The sequence below is a fragment of the Natator depressus genome, chromosome 16 (assembly GCF_965152275.1).
Source record: "Natator depressus isolate rNatDep1 chromosome 16, rNatDep2.hap1, whole genome shotgun sequence".
In the NCBI taxonomy this organism is placed as follows: domain Eukaryota; kingdom Metazoa; phylum Chordata; order Testudines; family Cheloniidae; genus Natator; species Natator depressus.
In genome coordinates this window covers 14,849,636-14,874,163 of record NC_134249.1, presented here as the reverse complement: position 1 = coordinate 14,874,163, position 24,528 = coordinate 14,849,636, and the positions used below count along the sequence as shown (strand labels likewise).

General features: G+C 48.2%; 1 long non-coding RNA gene across 1 annotated transcript; it reads left to right on the top strand.

Moving 5' to 3' along the window:
- The first annotated feature begins 5,654 nt into the window (after positions 1 to 5,654).
- LOC141999952 (uncharacterized) lies at positions 5,655 to 7,836 on the top strand. The gene is made up of 3 exons (XR_012642124.1): positions 5,655 to 5,825; positions 5,968 to 6,119; positions 7,802 to 7,836. It is a non-coding gene; the product is annotated as an uncharacterized LOC141999952 (long non-coding RNA).
- The last annotated feature ends 16,692 nt before the right edge of the window (positions 7,837 to 24,528 follow it).

Genomic DNA, 24,528 nt, shown 5'->3' with positions numbered 1-24,528 from the left:
GAGATGCAAGCTTGAACCTAATTTTATGCCAGGGCTTGTAGACTCTATGGACTGAACCTTTGTATTCAAGAAGAAAGGAGGCCCCATTACAGAGCTCACAGGCTTCAGGTGAGGTTTATCCACTCCTGTGGTAGAGGTTGAGCTGGATCCCAGGGGCTCTGGAGTGGACTGTTTGTCTTGGATGGCCCCATTGTAGAAAGTTGTGCATGCTGCTCTCTCTTGTCAAATGAGTAGGTCTCAAAGTTTGGGATCCACATTTCTCATCATCCCACCAGACCTGAGTGGTGTGAACCCACTTCTTGTTTTTGACATGCAGGGAGGCGGGTGGAGGACTCATTTCTCTGAGTCTGTGTCTGTCTTTGAGGTCCCTCAGGGCTGAAGTGGGCTGTGACTATTGAATTATAATCCTGAAATACAGTCCTATATATTATAGACCGCACATTGGAGAAGAATCATCTGGGCTTTGCATAGGAGAGCGCAAAGGGGGAAAAGTCTATAGACTCTCCTTTCCCATAGGGGGCGGAAATAATATATTTCCTATACTGAGTTGGGCTGTGTGCTGCTTAACATGTGCCGGAGGAGTGTACAAATGATTCACAATTGCAATACTTCATGCTGAAAAAGCAGTTATCAATAACTCACTGTCAAACAGGGAGGTTGCATCTAATGGGTCCCGTGGGGGGTCTGTCCTGAGTCTGGTCCTACTCAGTATTTTCATTAATGACTTGGATAATAGAGGGGAGAGAGCGCTTATCAAATGTGTGGATGATACCAAGCTGGGAGGGCTTGCAAGCACAGTGGAAAACAGGATTAGAATTCAAAATGATCTTGATAAATTGGAGAATTGGTCTGCAATCAATAAGATGACATTCAATAAAGACAAATGCAAAGTACTATACTTAGGAAGGAAAAATCCAATGCACAAATATAAAATGGGGAACAACTGGCTAGGGAGCAGTACTGCAGAAACCGATCTGGGATTTATAGTGGATCACAAATTGAATCCGAATCAACAGTGTGGTGCTGTTGCAAAAAAAGGTAAATGCCATTCTGGGATGTGTGAACAGGAGTGTCATATGTAAGATAGTAGTTCTGCTCCACTCAGCACTGGTGAGGAGTACTCTGGAGTACTGTGCCCAGTTTTGGCCATCACACTTTAGTAGAGAAGTGAACAAATTGGAGAGAGTCCAGAGGAGAGTAACAACAACGATAAGAGGTTTGGAAAACATGACCTATGAGGAAAGGTTGAAGGAAGTGGGCATGTTTAGTCTAGAGAAGAGAAGGCTGCAGGGGGAAATGACCACAGTCTTCAAATATGTAAAAGGTTGTTATCAAGAGGAAGGTGATCAGCTGCTATCCACCAGACAAGAAGTAATCAGCTGAGTTTGCAGCAAGGGAGATTTAGGTTAGATATTAGGAAAAACTTCCTAACTCTAAGGATCGTTGAGTGCTGGAAGGGAGGTTGTGAAATCTCTGTAATTGAAAGTTTTTAAGAACAGGTTAAACACCTGTCAGGGCTGGACTAGGTGTACTCAATCCTGCCTCAGCATGAGGGGAAGGAGTGGATGGCCTCTTGAGGTGCCTTCCAGCCCCTCAATGGTTCTATGCTGTTATCCCATTAGCTCTTACATGCTAAATAGGATCAAGATGGGTCAGTACTTGTCTGAGACACTTCCCAAGAACCGCCAAGGCATTGCAGTACTAATGATGATGGCACTCTTTTCTTCTAATCTGCATGGAGCCAGTGCCCCAGGACGGTGCTGGAGGGACTGTCTTTTGGCTGTTAAACTGTCCTGTGGTTCTCATTAAAGAACTCCTGAGTTTTTCGCAAAAGTAAAGGTGTTCATGGGTGTGGGTGTTTTACCTCTGTTCTCCTGGCCAAATTCAGAGCCTGGTAATTGCACTCTTCCTTCCTCAGCTCCCCATGAAGTTTCAGCCTGAAGCAGGATTCTTTTCCCAGCCAAATGCATTGAGGTGTTGTGGGCTATTAAGCAGCTGATGTGTTTCATCCCAGAAGTGGCTGCATTTCAGTTGGTGGATAAAGTGATGTCTCTGTGAAAGCTGGACACTAGTTGAAGATTATCAAGTATGTTCGGTTTCTTTGAGGTGAGAGGCACTAGACAAATGCACACTATTTGTGTCACCACTGGTACAATGTATTGGCAACATCATGAAACTGGCCACAAGTTAAAACAGAAGCAGCCCCTCCCTTTTCCTTAAAATGTGCCCCTGACTTCAGGGGAGTTTAGAGTTTCCCCTTTCTACTGTTACCCCTCACACATCCATGCGTGCAGACTCATCCACACACACCCGCCCTCTTTGCCTGCCAGCTCATGAGTAGGCTGATGTCTGTTTGTTTTGAGAGCATCTTCCCAGAGGAGGTCAGGTTAGAGCCCCCTTTAAAGTCACAGAGGAGGCAGCTGCAGGGAGAGACTGCACCTCTGACGCACATCCAGCTCTCTGAAGGAGCTGGATAACAGTGTGCTTTATCCAAACACAGAGCCAGGCTGCGCTTTGCAGATGCATCAGGAACTGTGCGGCGGGCTGACTCACTGGGACATATCTGGCCGTTCTCTGATTTGTGGGTAGTAGTAACACCTAACACTGTGCAAACATTGCTTAATCCTCACAACACCCCAGTGAGTTGGGGGTGGGGATCATTATCCCCATGCTACAGCTGGAGAAACTGAGGCACAGAAATGGGAAGTGATTTGCCTAAGATCCTTATTCTGTTTTTCTATCTCCAAGTTATAGCAGGGAGAAGAGAGACTGTTCTCTCTCCTTGCAACAAAGACCAAATCCTGCAGCCTTTACTCAGGCAAAAACTCCAGCCAAGATTGGTCTGGGTGAGGACTGCAGGACTGGGTCGTAGATGAGAACCGCAAAGTCCCCACACCACTCTGCCGGGTGTAGTGCTGCTTGTTGTGTCAGGCGGGGCGCGGGGGCAGGAGCGAGGGAGTCCATGTGCCTGTGATGCATGGGAGGGATGGGGACAGGGTCCTGGTGGGAAAAAATGTAGAGGTTTGTGGATGAACCTGCCTGGATCAAGTGATTTCTTTGATCACATCTTAATCCTCTGTAGGGGGACGAGTGTGACTTTTGAATGGATTTTGGAGTCACTAGTGATTTCTCATACATCTGGAAAAGTTTTAGATCTTGGATGTTTTTATGGTCAGATGCTGTCTCCGGACAATGTAACCAGGTGAGGGGAACCGCCTACCATACAAGAATATGAAAGGGGATCTGATTTTAGGGTCCATCCGTGCTGTCTTGAGTAAGGTTGGCAGGACCAGATCTCTTATCTAGTTGTTACATTCTGGACCGGACTCTTATTTACACTACAGCTGCTTGACGTTGCTCTGCTGCTGTAAAGGGGCCTTAAAGTATGAGTACATTACATTTGCACTTGCTTGAAGACCCTGTACTCTGCTAGCATGGTATAAAGACTCCTTAGTGCACCTGAGAATCAGCCCTTCTGTTTAGTGGCTGTGTGAGCCCCTTGAGCTCATGGATAGGCAGAATGGGCAGGTCTATGACACACACAATCATTTTTCTCCCCCTCTGTCCCCCGGTCATATTCCAGTATTTAACAAATAGAATAATGTGCCTTTCAGAGTCCAGGCAGAAGGAGTGAAAGCTGCTCCCATAGCCCATCTGGCTGGCTTCAAATCTGAATTGAACGGACAGTAATTGGATGTTTGAGACAGGAGCAGTGATTGGCTTCATATCCTGATTGTCCTGCCAGGCTATCTATCCTCCATTGTGACTGGAGCTCCCCATATCTCTGGCCACCCTGGGAGCAGGTGCTGTCACATTTAACCTTGTAAGCAGGACAGGCGCCTTTAGATTTTGCAGCGTGCCCTGCGTTGGTCCAGTCTGGGGTTTATATTTGTTTCTAAGAGGCCAACCTATCAGAAGGAATAAGAAGCAGGAGCAGTGCTATTGCAACATCACTGTGTGTGGTGTGTGCCCAGGCCAGAGAGGATATGAGTTTGTTACAGCCCACCTCAAGTCGGCTCTTTAGCTCATGCTGGAGTGACTCGTGTTTTGCCGCAGAGGTCCCCAGTTCAATCCCTGCCGGGAACCAAGAGTGTGGCTCGTGTACACTCACCAACACATCGTCTCTAGAGACCTGGGTTCAAATTCAAAAGGGGAAAAACTTTGAGTGAGTTGGGCAGCTTCCAGTCTAGTCTCAGTGACCATTTATCTGCATCATAAAACCACTGTATAATCTGGCATCACTGAGCATGAGAGGCCAAGGACTGGGTGAGTCAGCACAGCTATGTGGGAACCTAGAATTAGGACAGTTTCAGCTGCTTTAGGTCAAGGCTGAGGAGCATTGCGAGGGTTTCAGTGGAGGCTCTGGGCCATCACAGCATGGGGGGGTCTGTAGGTCCAGCTTTAATGTGTGGGCAAGAGATCATCTGCCTGACTGTTTGGGAAGTGGCTGCACTTCCCTCCCACACCATATTCACGTTCAACCCTGGTGTTTGCTATTTGTTGTTCTGCTGTTTCAAAAGTTTCACCCATCCAATCAGGGAGCAGAGACAACACCATGTGACTTAGGTGACCGCTCACCACAAGTTATGAAGAGTGAAAAGTCGGAAAGGATGGCTCACAATTGACCCGCATGCTGAAATCTGTTATATCAAATCCTGTTATCCCAGGAACCAGGCTAACTGCATCTCCGATTCCCTCCTGATCTCTCCGGGTGCACCCTCTCCAGGCTTCTGGCCATCAGTCTCGAGCCAGAATCACCCAGCGTTGAAGTCCTCTGAGTAACAACCACAGCAAGCGTGATATGTCCTGCAAGTCTGTTCCCTCTGGGGCAATGACTGTACTAATCAGTGACCAAACAGCTTCCTCCAAGCCAAGCATCATTTATTTAGAACAAAAGTATTTGAGAGAAAACAGACCTTAAAACCAACAAAACAGACTGTGGGCACAGCTCGCTTTTCCAAAGGGTTTCTATTCTCTGGCTTTGGGAGGGGCCTACTGCTTAGACTCCCTCCACAGGGTCCCTCTCTTTGTGTCAGCCTGTCTCTCTAGACAGCTTCTGACAGTGACCCCCTTCTCCCCCCCGAGAAGGACTTTTAAACTCTGACGTGTTCTTTTGATCACCAGGCTCCTCTTAAGGAGGCTTGAGAGATGAGACAGGATCCTGGAAGCTAACCATTTGCCCCAGTTTCTTTCAAGAATGTGCTAGGGTCTCCCTATTGTATTGCTTTCCAGTTTGCTCTTCCCACAGCCCCCTGTTACATTGGATCAATACAGTCATACAGGAAATCCTAGTAATCCTACACTGGCTTTCTTGTATTGGCCAGGCTACTCACAATAGTCAGACTCTTAATACACATCTGTGTTCATGGGCTAATACACAGCAGTCCCACAACTGCCCCACTCAGTGAAAGTGTCTGGATGAGGAATGATAAGGACTGGATCACAGATGAACAGCAAAAAGGGGTGGGGAATTTGTGTTAAATAAATAATTGGGCATGCTGATCTGCAGCCCTTCCCTTCGGCAGGGGCTGTGTCCTGAGACCCTTGTTCCCGGTGAGCTCGGCAGCATGGCTCTGTGCTATGGCTCCAGGGTAGCGTGAACTGGGCCCATCTTCATGGTCCACTTGCCTGTGTTAGAGGGGGGAAAGGACTGAAAGGCAAAGGAGGAGAGAGAGAGAGAGTGTGTGTGTGGTAAAACAAGAGACTCTTATGCTTTCTGTCTCCCTAGGTTCAGCCTCCCTGTCCAGCATCTATCATCTGGTAGGGCCCCTTCTCCTGCAAAGAGGACCCCTCCCACCCTAAATAATGAGGAGTCAATCAGTAAGGTAAAATCAAATAAAGTGTATTGAAGGGTTTATAACAAAGAGTGGGACAAATAAGAAGGGGAATAAACAGCAAAATGGCACAATACGGTGATTACCCCCAAACTCAACCCTATAAAACAGATATAAAAAACCTTTTTCTCAGATCAAAGTGATGACAGGTGCTTGGGACCTCAATCCTCTGGCTAATGGCAAGCCTTTGGAGAGGAGCTCCAAGGAGTCCCTTGATGTTCCTTCAGGACCACGGGATACAGCAGATGATGCGTCCAGGAGAACAGTGGCGGACGATGACAAAGGGTAAGTGTTGTACTGTATCTTCTCCTTCTCTCTTGTCGAGCCCTTTTATCACTAAGATGGATAAATGCCTGCAGGTAAGACCCATGGCCTGTGACTGTCCCTGGCTGCCACTCAGACGGACAGCGCTGAGGCCATGTTTGGGGCAGTCTTTTATACACTTGCCCGGGAAACCCCTTAGAAAAACCAGTTCTGCCTGGAAGTTGTTTACAACTTCAGGAGAAATAAAAGAGCAGGAAAATTAATCTATAGCTCACGTGGGCATAAAACTCCCTTTTGGAACCAACATGGATTCCTGTAGTCACAAAACATATGAAAGTGAACCCAACCTAACACCTGTCAAAGCGCTGACCTGAAAGGGAGCTGGCACCCAATCTGTGGCACTGTAGTCCCTACACTTTCGCAGCCTGGAAGCCCCAGGGCCAGAGTGACTCAGCAGGTCAGAAACAAGCTGGACTGGCAGGCTCAGGTCCCCAGATTATCCAGCCATAAAAAGAGGATCCCAGAACAGCCACACTTTTGGAGGCAGGATATCCTGGATGCTTCGCAAACCCAGCTCGCTCGCGCGCTCTCTCTCTCTCTCTCTCTCTCTCTAATGAGGCAAACCTTTTCTGCACATTGTTGTGATCTTTGGCACAAGCCAACAATCCCCAATTTTTCCAGTGAACCCAATGGAGATCTTCTCCTGGCTTTACTTTTAAAGTGAATTTTTATGCTGGTGAGCTGGCAGTCCTGCAAACTGAATCCTCTAATTATAGCCCCAGACAGGCAGCTCAGTGCAAACTTCACGTGCACGCTGTTCAGCTAATTAGCTTCCCTCACCAATGAGCCTCAACTCTGACTTCTCAGGGAGGGGAGCTAATTCTCCATGGCTTGTTCCATCTTTGGCCTCCCTGCTGAGGCTGCCAACAAGTCATCCAGCTGCAACAGTGTTTTCTGTGACATGGGCACCTCCATAATAGAAAATGGACTGATCTCTATTTACCCACAGATCACCAGTCACCATACTGTCTAGGCCTAGCTCATTCCAGGTCACTGGACGACCACCAGCCACCACCATCTGGGCTGGATCTTAGCCAGTGATCTAGAAGCGATAGGTCCCCACAGCCTGCTAGCAATCCCCTGAGCAACCCAGTCCCTTCCACCAACTTTTTATTAACAGCTGCATGGGGTTTGTCTGGGGGAATGTACGTGTCTTCTGCCGGACAAATGGAGCTCTCTTGAATGTACGAGCCGCAGGTGAGTGAGTGCTTAGCAGAATGCGTAATGGGTTATTGCGGATCAATCTGAATGAATACGATTATTTGTATTGTGGTAGCACCCAGGAGCCACAGTCATAGACCAGCGCTAGATGCTGTGCAAACGCAGGACAAAGAGACAGGCCCTGCCCTCAGGAGCGAACAAGCTACAGAGGGGGAGGTGGGTGGGGCCAGATCCTCAACTGGTGTAAATGACCCAGCTCCAAACCCCTGAGCTGATTTACACCAGTGGAGGCTCTGGCTGTGGGTGTTAACCACTAGCAATGCAGCCCTTCCCCAGCTGTCTTGAGATGGAAAGACATGCTGCTGCACCCAAGCATCACTGAGGCTGTTGCTCCAGCTGGGGTAGGATTTCTCAGCTGTGAGCAGAAGTGAAAGATGAGAAAGAGAAGGCTCAGTGCGTTTGAAGCCATTTCCTTCCAACAGCACCTGGACAGGCAATGGGATCGGCTGTCCGGCACCTCTCGCTTCTTCCCAAAGCAGCCCAGAAAGGTAAGCCTTTTGCAGCAGAGTGCTAAGTGAGCAAGGTGAGGGGTGGGGTGGGTGCGCTTGGGGTCACAGCCCTTCTTGTTTCTCCGCTCCCTGTGTTCGGTGGAATCCTGTTAGTTGGAGCAGTCCAACCAACAGCACCTGTTTTGACCTTTAATCTCCATACCCAGCACCATCAAACAGTGAGCTTCCTACCCAGGAAATGAGTGCAGAAGGCAGCATTGCGATTTTGCAAGTGCTGAACAAACACCGCTAGGCATTTTAGGTCACGCGGAGTCTGTCATTTCCACCAGCCGCTATGTTCTTTACCTGCAGCTCCAGGAGGGGTGAATGGCTTTTTTAGCTGGGGGGGGGGGTGGAGGTGGGGGGAAATCCAAGAAATGTCTTCAAATCCAGGAGCCATGACTCTGACTGTCTTTAGGGAGAGCAGTGTTTGATCCGGAGCTGGATGCTCACTGCTTGCTCAGACCTAATTCCACTATATAAACAATCTCCAGGCTCTCATAGTCTTTGACGTCAGAATCCCAGAGGTTCAGGGGGAGTTTGTTTTCCCCCAGGTGTGATTTGGAAGGGGAAAGCAGCTGCTAAGCAGTAGAAGTTCAGTGTAGGGGTATATACGTTGGTGTGGGAAAATATGCATGCATGTATCTGTACTTGTTATGTCTATGCCTAAGAGAAAAGAGGCATATCTGTATTTTCCACTGAGTGCATCCGATGAAGTGAGCTGTAGCTCACGAAAGCTTATGCTCAAATAAATTTGTTAGTCTCTAAGGTGCCACAAGTCCTCCTTTTCTTATATCTGTGTAGTTCTGCACGCATGCGGGTGTTTGTGCAGTTGTGTGTGTGTGCGTGTGTGTGTGTGTGTGCGCAGAGAGGGTTGCATGTGCATTTGCATGTGGGTTTATGTGACTCGGTGTATCTGAGCCTGGGGGATGTGTGGATGCAGGACAATGACTGGATGTTGGGGTATACGTGTGACTGCCTATGTCAGTGGGTGACGTATATTCTGATATCTGTGGGTTTGTGGGGCTATGTGTTTATGTGTGTGTACATGTGGCTTTGCGTATGCAGATGTATGGTTGTTTTGTTCACTTGTAGATACTAGGTTGTGTGTGTGGCTAGATGGGTATGGGTGCATATATGTATTTGTGGTTGTGTGTGGGGGGTGCTTGTGTAGCTGTGAGGTGGGGGGTGTTTATGTGGCTGGGTGTGGTTATTTCTCTAGGCTGGGCTGTTGAACAGCTCCATGTACGCCAGGTCTTTGTGACTTGGAAAATATTGTCTGTTTTTCTTTTGTTCCTGGGGGAAACCATTTCTCCAAAATCTCAGCCACTCCAGCTCTCTGTTGCCTCTTAAAAAAAACATCCCCAGTTCTCATGGGTGCCGCAGCCCCATTTGCATGACACTGGGAGAAGTGAAAGGAAAAAATGGCCCAAGCTGAGTAACGATTTGTGGGTGGGTTTCTGGAGGTACTGAGCTCCTGCAGCCCTTCTGGATTTCAGTGGGCTTTGGGGGTGCTCAACCTCCACCTCTCAGGCCATTGGTAGGTCAGCCTTCCTCCATTTTTGGAGCCACAAAGGTGTCTGCCTCTCTCCATTACTGGGGACACCGCCGGTTACTCTTGCCCAGTCCAGTGCACACCATGAATATCTGCTGTAGTAAAGGGAGTTGGACAGGTTTAAATCCGGTGGGGGATCAGAATTAGGCTCTGTGTTACCTTCACAGCTGGGCTCTGGGATGTTATTGTGTCTGCTCAGATGCTCCTGGAAATTTACTTTTTAGGCTGTCATCCCCAGCCCCACTGGCCACATGCGATAAAAGCAAAGCCATGCGTCAGCAAGCATCTGTGAGCCAGGAACCTTCCCCGATGCTCCTCTTTGCTTTCCCACGGCGGGCTTGACTCAGGAAGGGCTGAGTCCAAGCCCGCTTTGCAAAGGCTGCGATAAGGACTCCAGGCACGAGCTGCCTCAACTGTTGAGTTGACATCAAGAAATACTGGAGAAAAATGGCTCTGCGCCTTATTGCTTGGCAACTTTTGACCCCACAGTGTCAGCAGGAATGTGATCACTGGAGAAGCGCAGGGCAGCTCAAGCCACACAACTCAGCTTACAGCAGTCTGCCACCGTACACCAGCCTATCTTCATGGACGCCTCACCCACAGAAAGCGTCCCTTATCCTGCAGAAATTTGTGGGCGCACAGATGGCTCAGTATGTCCCACGGTGGTGCCACGCGCAGTGAGCTGCTGCTGATCACAAGTTTGTGAAGCTTTTGGAAGCCATGGTGCAGCTCCTTGATGAATGAAAATCAGTAGCGCTTTGCCCTTCTAGATCACCTTTCTTCTGAGGATCTCAAAGCACTTTACAGACATGAATGAGTTCACCCTCCCAATGCCCTTCGAGGGAGGTAAGTAATTATGACCTTCCACGGGACAGGTAGGGAAACTAAGGCACAGAGAGGGGGCGGGAACTTGCACAAGCACATGCAGTGAGTCAGTGGTAGGGCAGAGCTAAAGAAACCAGGAGCACTGACTCCAAGTGCCGCTGCTCTATCCACTAGATCACATTGCCACAATAGCCTACAGCACGTTGTTCAGCAGATTGTGTTTACACCATGGCAGAGCAGGGCCTTGCTGTCACAGGCATTAGTTGTAGATACCGTCTGAGATTTTCTAAGCCACTTGGAGGAATTGGGCTGTCCGGCTCCCAATCATAATAATGACTGGGTTGGGTTTGTGGGTCAGTGTGAGAGAGATGTTGGCGTAAGGAGGCTGCATGAATCCATCCACATGTGCGAAGCTGTCACATTCCTTTTCCTTTCCTTTGGAATTGATGCCTTCCAGCCTGGCCTGGATACCCATCCCACAGCCCTTGCATTTCGGGGGCCTTTGCAGAGCCCGTTAATGAGTTGAGGTAGAAATTGTGCGATGCTGAGGAGGGTGGTTCATATTGCAGGGAAAGGCGATACGGCGCATCTCAGGTATCTAGTGGTGTCATCTGCGTCCAGATGCAAATAAATAATGAAGCTACCGGCAGGCCATGCACATTTGTATTGGCTGGTGTTTGAATGAAACATACCCCCTGCTGCAGTAACTGAAACAAAACCCCAACTCACCAACAGGGTCAGGTGGAAGCGAGTGTGGTGGATTAACAACCTGAGCTTTCACCCCTAGTTGCAGCAGAATACGGCTAGGTTTGCTCCTTCCTCATGCATAATCCTCAGCAAAATTTCCAGCTGGGCTGTGATTTCAGGTTCTGCACTGGGTGTTCAAAGCTGAACCAACACAGCTTGAGGATGAAATATCAGGTTGCACCTGCCGTGCTAGCAGTGAGATTCTGTTTGGACGGGGAAACTAAGCATCCATGATACAGAAGTCATTTGTGGTCTAGTGGTTAGACAAAGAGGCTGGGAGTCTGGAAACCTGGGCTCTGTTTCCTGTGCTGTTCCTGCCACTCCCTGAGGCTGTGTCTACACTGCATTGTAGTCTCGGGTCTCTGGGACCCGGGATTGTGACTCAGTGTATCCCAGCCCATGCTTGAGCACATGTGCACCGGCTTTCTCATTTCCCCGAGGGTGCTTGACCTCCACTCTGCCCCAGACCCCACCCCCACTCCACTCTGTCCCCCATGGCCCCATCCCTGCCCCACCTCTTCCCACCCTGTTCCGTCCCCTCTCCCAAGTGTGCCCCGCCTTTGCTCTGCCCCCTTACCTCCAGTGCCTCTTGCACACCTCTGAACAGCTGATCCGCGGCAGGCAGGAGTCGCTGGGAGATAGGGGGAGAAGCTGATTGGCGGGGCCCACCGGTGGGTGCTGAGCACCCACTTTTTTTTCCCCGTGTGTGCTCCAGCCCCGGACCCCCCCACAGCGTCGGTGCCGATGCTTGAGCGTCCAAGCTGTGTTGTAAACTTGGGTTTACAGTTTCTGGGCCTGGGTCTCACAGCTGTGCTAATGCATCCACACTGCACTATGCCGACCTTCTGACTTGGGTCTGTGGCTTGAGTTAAGTCTACACTGCAAAATGATAGGGCTTGGACCCACCGCCCTAGCAGGGTCCTAGGACCTGGATCCTGAGTGGTTGCTGACCCAAGACAGACTGATTTGTTTGTGGACATAAGAGGGGCTTGGGTGCAAACCTGAGTCAGAGCCCAGGCTTTGTGTGCACTACCCTAAGTGACTTTGGGTAAGTCACTTAAGCTGTCCATGCCTTGGTTTCCTATCTGTAAAATGGAGATAACTACTGGATTTAGATCCTACTAAATTTATGTCCTGCTTGGAAATTGTGGCTTCTAAATCTAGATCAGGATCATAAACTTGAGAATCCATTTCCATTTGGCTTTGGTAGACCTCAAGCCTGGCACATTCTATTCTCTTGGCCATCCTAGAAGCAGCAAGAGAAGAATAACTTTCAATAAAGATGCTTTATTGTTTGCATAGCTCAGGGTCCTGTTAGAGAGAGAGAGAGAGAAATGGGGTGAAATCTAGAAGTCAATGCGAGTTTTGCCATTAACCTCAATTGGGCCATGATTTCACCCTCAGTATTTAATGTATGGATGCTTTTAAAGCACCTTGGAACCAGAACCTTTGACCTGAAAAGAGGAACCCCAGACCAGAACCGCTCCTGGCTTGGGGTGCGCAAGGCTAAATGCCATGGGTTTTGGTGTGTCTCTTGTTGCCGAGGGAGAGTCCATGTGGCTCACTAAGAACTCAGTTTTGTAGAACTGCCGTTGATGCCTCTGTATGTTTTAATTAGCTGTGCAAGATGGGTTTCCAGAAGAGGCAAGAGGAAGTGACTGTCTGCTGCTATGCGCTTCCGCCTGAAACTGTTTCCCTGATTTGTTCTGACAGGCCGAGTCTGTTTCCCTGCCTAATGTAACGAAGGCTGCTCAGAGGCAGACTGTGTGCTGAGAGCTGAGCAAGGGGCCCTGGGAGAAGCAAGGATCAACGAAGAACGTTGATGCACTGCCCCATCAGAACTAAGGCTTGAGGACAAGAACCCATGTTCATGGTCTCCTAAAAGCTGCTTTTGTTATAGAGCCCCTTGGAAGGGTTGATAACCAGAGAACACAATGGCTCTGAATGGCCAGCAACCCTGGGCATGAGTGGTAGAGAGCATTGTGCCTGGAGAATGCCATACCTTCCAGGCTGGGAAAGGCACAGGGCTTTGATTTCATTCCCTTTGGGGAATCCCAGCATGGAGACTTCTCTGAACTGAAGTGGAACAACACCACCAGCCTGTCTATTTCTGTGCAGCCCAGAGCATCGGACTTTGGCCTTGAAACCATCCAAGCTCCTCTCCCCGTGAGTGGCTGACCATGGGGTGTGCTGTGTGCTCCCCCTTGGTGGATATCTGGGATGTGACAACCAAACAGCCCGGCACCAGCTGCCTGGAGCTCTCTGTCTTCCCCAAAGCCCAATCCCAGGATTACCAGCCCATCTCTGCCCTGCACTCTGTTTCTTCCTTCTCCAATGCCGAGGACAGCTGTGAAGAAGTCACCGTGGCTAGCCTGACTCTGGACAATGGTTGTGAGACAGAGTGAAGCCCTGAGAAATAGCTGTCTCTGAAGAGTCTCATGCAGGGGACAAATAGACGCAAGGGGCTTGCCAGCAAGCTGCAGTGGGACTGGCTTGCATGGACTGGGGCAGCGTGCTCCATTCACAGGTCCCCCCGCAGAGCCAGTTGGCACAGACTTCTTTCTGAGCGGGCCTAATTCTCCACTGCCTTGCACTGTGTGCTGTTATTTACATCAGGGCAAAATGAGGGTAAAATGCTACCAGGGCAATGAAAAGTCAGGCCCAAGTGGGGGCCTGATTCTAATCTCACACTGGTTTTACGCAGGTGTAATTCCATTGACTTCACTGGACTGATCCTGATTTGCACTGGGGTAAGTGAGAGCAGAATCAGGCCCTAGATGTCCACCAGGTCCTTGCTGTGTTTGGAGTAAAATAATTGAAGAGTCTGGAGACAAGTTAGAAAAATAGCAGCTGCTGTTATTGAGAGTGAAATTCAAGTACAGGAGCAAGGCTGGTGCCTCCTCACAGTTGGAGAGGATGCAGCCATTGGCTAGCGGAGCACTGAATGGAAACAAACCCGAGCAATCCGGTGCAAAAGAAAAGCATTACATCATCAGGACAAACTCTCATTGGCTGATTCATGATTCTGATTTACCCTCCAACTTCTGAGAGCAGATTCACTTTTTCAGCAACCTCCCATACTCCAGTCTTCCCCTTCCATTTAAACTGAGCCCCGAGGCATCCCTATGGCACCCCAGGAAGCTTTCCAAGTTCCTCTGAGTTGGATCAGTCCAGTTTCCAGACCCAGCTGATCACTTTCTTTTCATTGTGACAGCATCTGTGTAGGAGGAGGGCCACTGGCACCAGCACTGCTTCCCTGGAAACAAGTGATATGTATTCATTAGTTAGGGGACAGAGGGAGAGATGCAGATTTCTTCGTTCGTGATGTTTTGAATATGACCTCCTCCGTTAGTCCAGCTGTTTCACTGTGTATGTAGATGAGCAGAGGGTATTAATCAAAATTAATACGTTCCACTTCAACATTGCCTTTCTTTTGTACAAGTATCTCAAAGTGCTTTACAAGCATCTGTTAATTACGCCTCACATCCCCCTCTGCCAGCGAGGGGAGTATCATTATCCCCCTGGTGCAGATGGATAAGGAGAGATACAGAGAGATGAAAAGGACTCACCAAGATCATGCAATGAAGAGAGAGAGCCAAAGAGAACCCAGGAGTTCTGACTTTCAGTCCCTTGATCTCACCATTATGCAACACTGCCTCTCTGGGCAGATGCAATTGTTCTGTCCCTCTTTAAGAGTAGAGTGGGGTGGCACTGATCTCTCTTGAGTGTCCCTTCTGTACGGGTGTGTCTGTAGTCTTTAAATAGTCCCGGCCGTGGTATCGGCACTTGGTATCGGTTTCACCCTCTCTGGTCTGTTCTGGCCCCAGCTGGGCCTCTTAGCAGTTTAGTTCCCCTTCCAGGGGTTTATCTCAGTTCAACTGCAGGCCTACTTCCTCAGTAGTGTATGAGGGGGACATGGGCCCACCCACTACTCTGGGTTCCAGCCCAGGGACCCTAAGAATAGCAGCCATATGCCACTGTGTCCCTTTAATGAAACCACCTTCAGTTCCCTGGGCCACTTCCCTGTGGCCCCAGACTTCAGCAAACCTTCACTATTAGCTCAGGGCTCTTCCAAGTTCAGGCCCAGCAGCCAGCCAGGAGCTCTTCCTCGCTCCCCCAGTCCCTGCCAGTCCTGAGCTGTCCATGGTTCTGCAGTTCCCTTTAGCCAATCAGGAGCACCATCTACACTCCACTGGCTCTAGCAAGGAACTGACTTGTCTTTGGCTCTGCAACTCCTTTTATGTGGCCCTCCTGGGCCCTGGTTGGCTGCTTCCTGCAGCCTCTCTGATTGGCTGCTTCCCCTGCAGCCACCCTAGGCTGCTTGGACGACTCCTCTATTACTCCTTTCTTGGGACAGGTGTGGCAGGACACTGAGGCCTCGAGCAAGGGGCCTCTGGGACTAGTCTACCCCATCACAAAGAGATTGATGTGTGCAGAGTTCTGATCACCATTTATTTTTAAATGAACATTAGCGAGATGGGAATTTTGCAGCTGACAATTCTGAATGATTTAGGGGTGTAGGTGCTTACAGCTGCTCTAAAGAGAGATTATGAGGCTTGTGCTCATAGCCAAGGAGAAGACCTCATTCATGGATAAGGAAAAGTTCCAAAGGAATAAAGAGGCGAGATGTTATGAGCCAGTGTGAACTATATTCAAATCTGTGGCTAAATGGCTGTGGAATTAGGCTTGGGATGGGCTTCCCTTAATGGAAATGTAGTTTGAATTTTTTTATCTAGTGAGCCGTCTTCTGTGGAGTATTTAGACAGCTCAATGAAACATCACTGGAGACAGCTCAGTGGAGACCTCTGCTCATTGTGCTGCAGTCAAAAAACAAAGGTATTAGGATGCATAAGGAATAGGATGGAGAACAATATGGAAAATATTATAATACCTTTTATAGAACTCAGTGATCTGGAATAGCATGTGCAGTACTGATCACCCCATCTCAAAAAGGATAGTGCAGAAATAGAGGGATTTCAGAGAAGGGTAATGAGAATGATCAACAGCCTGGAAAAACTCTTCTGGGGAGAGAGATTGAAAAGAAAAGAGCTGAATAAGAGGGGACAGGATACAAGTGTATCAAAGAATGTGGGGTCTGGAGAGGGTAGATGAGGAGCTTCTCTTCTCCTTGTAACACATGAACAAGGGGACAAGCAGTGAAATTGAAAGGTGGGAAAATCAAACTGATAAAAGAAAGTACTTTTTCACACCACATATAATTAGACTGTGGAACTCACTGTGACAGGAAGTCGTTGAGGGCAAGATCTTAACAAGATTCAAAAATGGTTTGGACACTTACATGGCTATCAAGAATATCTAGTGTTTTAATTCATAACAGATTTTGTGGGAGGTTCATCAAACCTCCTGCTTCAGGCTGTAGGCCAATCTCCGACTATTAGAGATCAAGATGAGACCTCATGTCCCACATCTGCTATTGTGGGGTTCTTACACCTTCCTCTGAAGCAGCTGGTCTTGGCCGCTGTCCGAGACAGGATACATGGCTAGATGGACACTGGGGGCTGAGCCAAATCTGGCAATTACTAGTTTACTATTTAACTGATTACTCCGTAAAGCACTCTGAGATCCCTTGAGCATGAAAGGTGCTAGATAACAATGTTTGGCACTTCTCTCGTGCTTGCCACCTGAGCAGCTTAAAGTGTTTTACACACACTGAGCCTCACAACAGCGCATGTTACAGATTCGCATTATTATCCACATTTCATAAATGGGGAAATGGAAGCACTGAGAAGCTAAGTTAATTCCCTAAAGTCACCCAGTGGGTTGGTTGAAAAGCGGGTAATTGAACCCAAGAATCCCAGCTCTGACCACTAGCCAACACTTCCTTTCCATTTCTCTCTCCATTCACATCTTCTGACCAATAGGGCAGTATTTTCTTTTTAACTTCAGCTAACATGGCTGCACTAACAACAGACGTGTGTCAGACTGGACCAGAGGTATTCTGTTGTTGTGTTAACGCTTGTGATGTGAATACATTTCATCTTGGAGAAGTCGCGTACCCCCAGTGCCTGGTACAAGCTCTGAAATTCTATAATCACTCAGGAGTGAGAGATGTTTGGGCACAAGCCATGGAGACGAGCATCTCCCGAGGAGCAGAAGAGTAATCCTTGCACAGGTACCACATAGATTTCTAAGAGAAATGGCAAGGATTCTTTCTCCAGGCTCATTCTCATTGAGAAGAGACCTGGGGATGGCTAGTCCAAGGATTTACTACTTGCTATAAGCATTAATGTGGGGTCTCTCCACTCAACATGGGAGCCCCCAAATCTGGGTCCCATTCACACCCTGGAGTTACACCAGGGGATACATTTGGCCAAGGGTTTTTGAAAATGTAGTAGTTCAACATTATTTATGCTCAGGCACCGTGCACGGCGCTGCACAAGACACAGAGGCCAGGTCTGCACTACAAATGTACGTCGGTACAATGACGTCGCTCAGGAGAAATCCACCAGCGCAGACAGCGCTCTGTCAACGGGAGAGCTTCTCCTGGCAACGTAGCTACCGCCTCTCGCAGAGGTGGATTCATTATGCTGATGGGAGACGCTCTTCCACTGGCCTGGTAGCGTCCTCGCTAGTGTGCTACAGCAGTGCAGCTGAGGCTTTCCCAGTGTAGACCTGCCCACAGACAGACCCTGCCCTGAATAGCTGACCTTTCCGGAAGGGAAGGGAAGGGAAAGCCGAGGAGGGGACAGAAGCCTTTTCATGCTCATTCTTTTCACTTAGGACATGTCTGCACTACAGCAGCTGTCGCAGTACCGCTACGGCGACCAAGGGGGTTTTCCATCAACGTAGCTCCAAGAGGCGGTGGCTGGGTTGATGGAAGAATCCTTCTGTTGACCTCGCCGCATTGACACCAGGGGCTCGTTCGACCTAACTACGGTGCCCCGGGGGCGAAATGTTTCACAGCCCTCAGCGCTGTAGCTATGTCAGTCTCATTTTTAAGTGTAGACCAGGCCTAGCTCCTATTCTGCTGCCTTTGGGCCTGACTCTGATCTGGCTTGTGCTACCTTGAGGGCTGTATAATCGTGCTGGCTTCTGATTTACACCAGTGTAACTGAGATCAGAATTGGGCCCTTTGTAACTACATCCATAGTTGTACGCTGGCACTGCAATTTACAGTGGGGTTGAAGGGCCACTGTGTCTCTCTGCGCAGGAGGCAGGATTTCAGCAGCATCACCTCTTGGGTTTTGAAGAGGTGGCACCTGTAAAACCCAGCTTTGAAAAGAAGGAGGGTATTAATTTTCTTCTTTCCAGAATAAATGGCTTGAAGAGCAAGAGTTGTGGTAACTATAACAGGAGCGTCCAGCAGGTGGCGCCACAAACAATGCAGCTAAAACAACCCCCATTTGCAGTGGAAGAAGAGAACAGAATCTGAAGGTGGCTCAGACAAAGGTGACGAGTAACTGTTGATAGTGGGGATGGGGGGGGCACATATTTTTAACCCCCTCCCCGCAAATAAATATAGACCCTGGCATAAATTGGGGGGGCACGTGACCACTCTGGCCTGAGAGTCAGGGCTTGTCTGCACTTCATAGATTCATAGATACTAAGGTCAGAAGGGACCATTATGATCATCTAGTCTGACCTCCTGCACAACGCAGGCCACAGAATTTCACCCACCCACTCCTGCGAAAAACCTCTCACCTATGTCTGAGCTATTGAAGTCCTCAAATCATGGTTTAAAGACTTCAAGGAGCAGAGAATCCTCCAGCAAGTGACCCGTGCCCCATGCTACAGAGGAAGGCGAAAAACCTCCAGGGCCTCTGCCAATCTGCCGTGGAGGAAAATTCCTTCCCGACACCAAATATGGCGATCAGCTAAACCCTGAGCACATGGGCAAGACTCACCAGCCAGATACTACAGAAAATTCTTGCCTGGGTAACTCAGATCCCACCCCATCTAATAGCCCATCACAGGCCATTCGGCCTATTTACCATGAATAGTTAATTTCCAAAACCATGTTATCCCATCATACCATCTCCTTCATAAACTTATCGAGTTTAATCTTAAAACCAGATAGATCTTTTGCCCCCACTGCTTCCCTTGGAAGGCTATTCCAAAACTTCACTCCTCTGATGATTAGAAACCTTCATCTAATTTCAAGTCTAAACTTCCTGGTGGCCAGTTTATATCCATTTGTTCTTGTGCCACATTGGTACTGAGCTTAAATAATTCCTCTCCCTCTCCAGTATTTATCCCTCTGATATATTTATGGAGAGCAATCATATCTCCCCTCAACCTTCTTTTAGTTAGGCTAAACAAGCGAAGCTCCTTGAGTCTCCTGTCATAAGACAAGTTTTCCATTCCTCGTATCATCCTAGTAGTCCTTCTCTGTACCTGTTCCAGTTTGAATTCATCCTTCTTAAACATGGGAGACCAGAACTGCACACAGTATTCCAGGTGAGGTCTCACCAGTGCCTTGTATAATGGTACTAAAACCTCCTTATCCCTACTGGAAATACCTCTCCTGATGCATCCCAAGACCGCATTAGCTTTTTTCACAGCCATATCACATTGGCGGCTCATAGTCATCCTATGATCAATCAATACTCCAAGGTCCTTCTCCTCCTCCGTTACTTCTAATTGATGTGTCCCCAGCTTGTAACTGAAATTCTTGTTATTAATCCCTAAATGCATGACCTTACACTTCTCACTATTAAATTTCATCCTATTACTATTACTCCAGTTTACAAGGTCATCCAGATCCTCCTGTATGATATCCCTGTCCTTCTCTAAATTGGCAATACCTCCCAGCTTTGTATCATCTGCAAACTTTATTAGCACACTCCCACTTTTTGTGCCGAGATCAGTAATAAAAAGATTAAATAAGATTGGTCCCAAAACCGATCCTTGAGGAACTCCACCAGTAACCTCCCTCCAGCCTGACAGTTCACCTTTCAGTAGGACCCGTTGTAGTCTCCCTTTTAACCAATTCCTTATCCACCTTTCAATTTTCATATTGATCCCCATCTTTTCCAATTTAACTAATAATTCCCCATGTGGCACGGTATCAAACGCCTTATTGAAATCTAGGTAAGTTAGATCCACTGCGTTTCCTATGTCTAAAAAATCTGTTACTTTCTGAAAGAAGGAGATCAGGTTGGTTTGGCACGATCTACCTTTTGTAAAACCATGTTGTATTTTGTCCCATTTACCATTGACTTCAATGTCCTTAACTACCTTCTCCTTCAAAATTTTTTCCAAGACCTTGCATACTACAGATGTCAAACTAACAGGCCTATAGTTACCCAGATCACATTTTTTCCCCTTTCTTAAAAATAGGAACTATGTTAGCAATTCTCCAATCATACGGTACAACCCCTGAGTTTACAGATTCATTAAAAATTCTTGCTAATGGGCTTGCAATTTCATGTGCCAATTCCTTTAATATTCTTGGATGAAGATTATCTGGGCCCCCCGATTTAGTCCCATTAAGCTGTTTGAGTTTCGCTTCTACCTCGGATATGGTAATATCTACCTCCATATCCTCATTCCCATTTGTCATGCTACCATTATCCCTAAGATCCTCTTTAGCCTTATTAAAGACTGAGGCAAAGTATTTGTTTAGATATTGGGCCATGCCTAGATTATCCTTGACCTCCACTCCATCCTCAGTGTTCAGCGGTCCCACTTCTTCTTTCTTTGTTTTCTTCTTCATTGCTAGTTATATATATACAGCAGTGCATCTGCAGTGCTATAGTTCTGTCACTGTATCGCGTTCGTGTAGACACTACCGATGCTGACAGGAGGGGTTCTCCCTTTGGCGTAGGTAATCACCGCTCCAAGGGACGGTAGGTTTTGCCCATTGTCCTAGCGCTGTCTACACCGGGGGCTGGATGTTTCACACCCCTCAGAGAGGTAGCTGTGCCACTGCAGACCTGCCCTTAGGGAACAAGTGAGAGGACTGAGGGCACTGAATGGGAGACGGGAACGATGCTTATAATTCGAGCCAGGGATCAGATTTCCTCTTCCTCCTGCATGGGGCAAGTGACTGTGGTAATCACAAAACCTTGCTATCAGCCATTGAAAACCTGAAATACCAACATGGCATGTTCCACTGCTGACCCGTCCGAAAAGAAGCCACATGACCTATTTCTTCCCTGGTGTGGGCCGAGAAGGCAAGGAAAGGGATGCTGGACCGGATCCAAAGCTGCTTGAAATTAGTGGGAAGACGCCAGTTGATTTCCCTTTGTATCAGGGTGTCTCAGGTCCCTAGCTGCTGATTTGACAGACAAAGACAAGTGTTTCTGCCTGCAAGCACTACACAGCCAGTTACACAATGGGAGAACACACTGGATCTGCCTGGGGAAGGACAGCCCAATCGTTAGGTCAATAGCCTAGGATTTGGGACACCTGAGTCTAATTCCCTGCTCTGCTACAAGTTTTCTGTGTGACCTAAGTGGGCAAGTCACTTAGCCTCTCAGTGCCTCAGGTCCCCCATCTGTAACATGAGGGTAATAGCACTGCCCTACCTCACAAGAGTGTTGTGAGGATAAATACATTATAGATCATGACACACTTTGAGATCTACTGATAAGTGCTATATAAGAGCTAGGTATTATTATCATGTACAACGTTGTCCACTAAGTTCTGACTGCAGAATCTTCAGTATCAGCCATGAAGTGAGAGGCAGGAGATTTGTAGATTGTTATAGTGGGGGAGGCATTGTCTCATAGTCACCAGTCTATAAGGTACTTTCCCCCTGGGGACAGTTTCAGGTTGCATAAGCAGAGATGAAGAGGTTTGTTCTACCTGGTCAACGATTAGAGATGCTTGTAAATTTCAGCAGTTTAGAAACATTGGTAGTTATATTTTTGTCTGAAAAGTCCAGTTTTCAAGGCAGCGATGTGAGATGCATTCTACATTTGTTATAGAAATGATTTCCTGAAGTGATCTAGTTCTCTGGAACAGAACCAGATGGCAGTTGCCATATTCATGTCCGAGTAAAAGTAGAGGAGGGGGCTGGCTTCCAGCAGTCCCCTGATTTCCCTCCCCGGGCCAGTGCATATCTCTCTCAGAATTACAGGTGTTGCTTTGCTCTCAGATCCAGGTTTTAAAACCCAGCTGTGTCTACAGGAAATGCTAAAGCAAGGGGAGAGATAAGACTTTACTAAACCTCGTGCTTCAGTCCCATTTTTTGCAGCTGTTCTGTGTCCTGGCACACATTCATGTGATTTAGCCAAGAAATTCTTTCACCCTGAGAGAGAGTTTGTGGAGTGAGTCCATGTGAAGCTCATAACAAGAGAGACTGAAGCTCCTTCCATAGTCCCCATCTCCGCAAACTAGCAGTCTATCTGCCAGCCACACTGGAGGAGCAGAGACTTGAAAATGACATGGTTGTTTATTTTGGCTTGTTAAAGCAGGTTTCTCCAAGTGAGGGGCATGCCGCCCAGGGGGCACAAAGGACTAACTGGGGGACATGGACAGACCTCTCAGATGTTATGAGGAGTCTAAGTTTTCATTTTAAAAAGCCTCTAGGTGTTATGGTTGCAAAGAAAAGCATCAAAACGTGACCCATGCATAACTGATGTCTGCCTGAGTTTTCAGAAAGCCTCTGACATGACCTGACACCATGACATGACCTCTGACATGTGTGAACTGCACCGTTCATTTCAGTAGGTGCTAACTCCGGCGCCAATGATGATACTTAGCCCTGGTCTAAACTACAAGTTTAGGTCGAATTTAGCAGCGTTAGATCGATTTAACACTGCACCCATCCACATGACGACGCCATTTTTGTCGACTTAAAGGGCTCTTAAAATAGATTTCTGTACTCCTCCCCGACGAGGGAATTAGCACTGAAATCGACATTGCCGGGTCGAATTTGGGGTAGTGTGGACGCAATTTGACGGTATTGGCCTCTGGGAGCTATCCCAGAGTGCTCCACTGTGACCACTCTGGACAGCACTTTCAACTCAGATGCACTAGCCAGGCACACAGGAAAAGCACCGGGAACTTTTGAATTTCATTTCCTGTTTGGCCAGCGTGACGAGCTCATCAGCACAGGTGACCATGCAGTCCCAGAATCGCAAAAGAGCTCCAGCATGGACCGAATGGGAGACACTGGATCTGATTGCTGTATGGGGAGTCGAATCCGTGCTATCAAAACTCTGTTCCAAAAGACAAAATGCCAAAATATTTGAAAAAATCTCCCAGGGCATGACGGACAGAGGCTATAACAGGGACCCGCAGCAGTGCCACCTGAAAATTAAGGAGCTCAGGCATGCCTACCAAAAAACCAAAGAGGCAAATGGCCGCTCCGGGTCAGACCCCCAGACATGCCGCTTCTATGATGAGCTGCATGCAATTCTAGGGGGTGCCCCTACCACTGCCCCAACCCTGTACGTGGACTCCTGCCAGGGGGGAGTCTCACACAACAGGGATGAGGATTTTGGGGATGAGGAAGATGAGGAGGAGGCGGAGGATGAAACCATTCTCCCCGGTAGCCAGGAACTGTTTATCACCCTGGAGCCAATACTCTCCAACCCGGACTCCTGGACCATGAAGGCAGAGAAGGCACCTCTGGTGAGTGTACCTTTGTAAAGATAATACATGGTTTCAAAGCAAGCATGTTTAATGATTAATTTGCCCTGAAGACTTGGGATGCATTCGTGGCCAGTACAGCTACTGTAAAAGTCTGTTAATGTGTCTGGGGATGGAGCAGAAATCCTCCAGGGACATCTCCATGCAGCTCTCCTGGAGGTACTCCCAAAGCCTTTGCAAAAGGTTTCTGGGGAGGGCAGCCTTATTCCGTCCTCCATGGCAGGACACTTTACCACGCCAGGCCAGTAGCATGTAGTCTGGAATCAGTGCAGCACAAAGCATGGCAGCGTATGGTCCCAGTGTTTGCTGGCATTCAAGCAACATCCGTTCTTTATCTCTCTGTGTTATCCTTAGGAGAGTGATATCATTCATGGTCACCTGGCTGAAATAGGGGAATTTTATTAAGGGGACATTCAGAAGTGGCCGTTCCTGCTGGGCTGTTTGCTTGTGGCTGAAAAGAAATCATCCCCGCTGTTAGCCATGCGGAGGGGGGAGGGGTGAAGCGATCATCCCAGAGAATTGGGTGTGTGGGGGGCAGGGAGGTGTTAGTTGGGTTTGTGCTGCACGTTAACCCGAAAACTGCAGCCCCTCCTTTTAAATGGCCAACCCATTTTAAATGGCCAACCCAATGGGTGCTTGGTATGGGAAATGGGGGCGCTGCTGTTTGAAACCATTCCCACATGTTATGAAGGTGCTATGTAACGTTAACAGCTTGGTTCACTGTGAAAGGGTCTACCCATTGTTCTCTAAAATGTGTCTTTTAAAATACTACTCTCCCTTGTTTTTCTCCCGCAGCTGCAAATGTTTCAACGCTCCCCCTATCATCTCTGTCCCAGAGGCTAGCGCAGATAAGAAGGCAAAAAAACGCACTCGAGATGAAATGTTCTCTGAGCTCATGCAGTCCTCCCGCACTGAAAGAGCTCAGCAGAATGCGTGGAGGCAGACAATGGCAGAGTCCAGGAAAGCAGAAAAT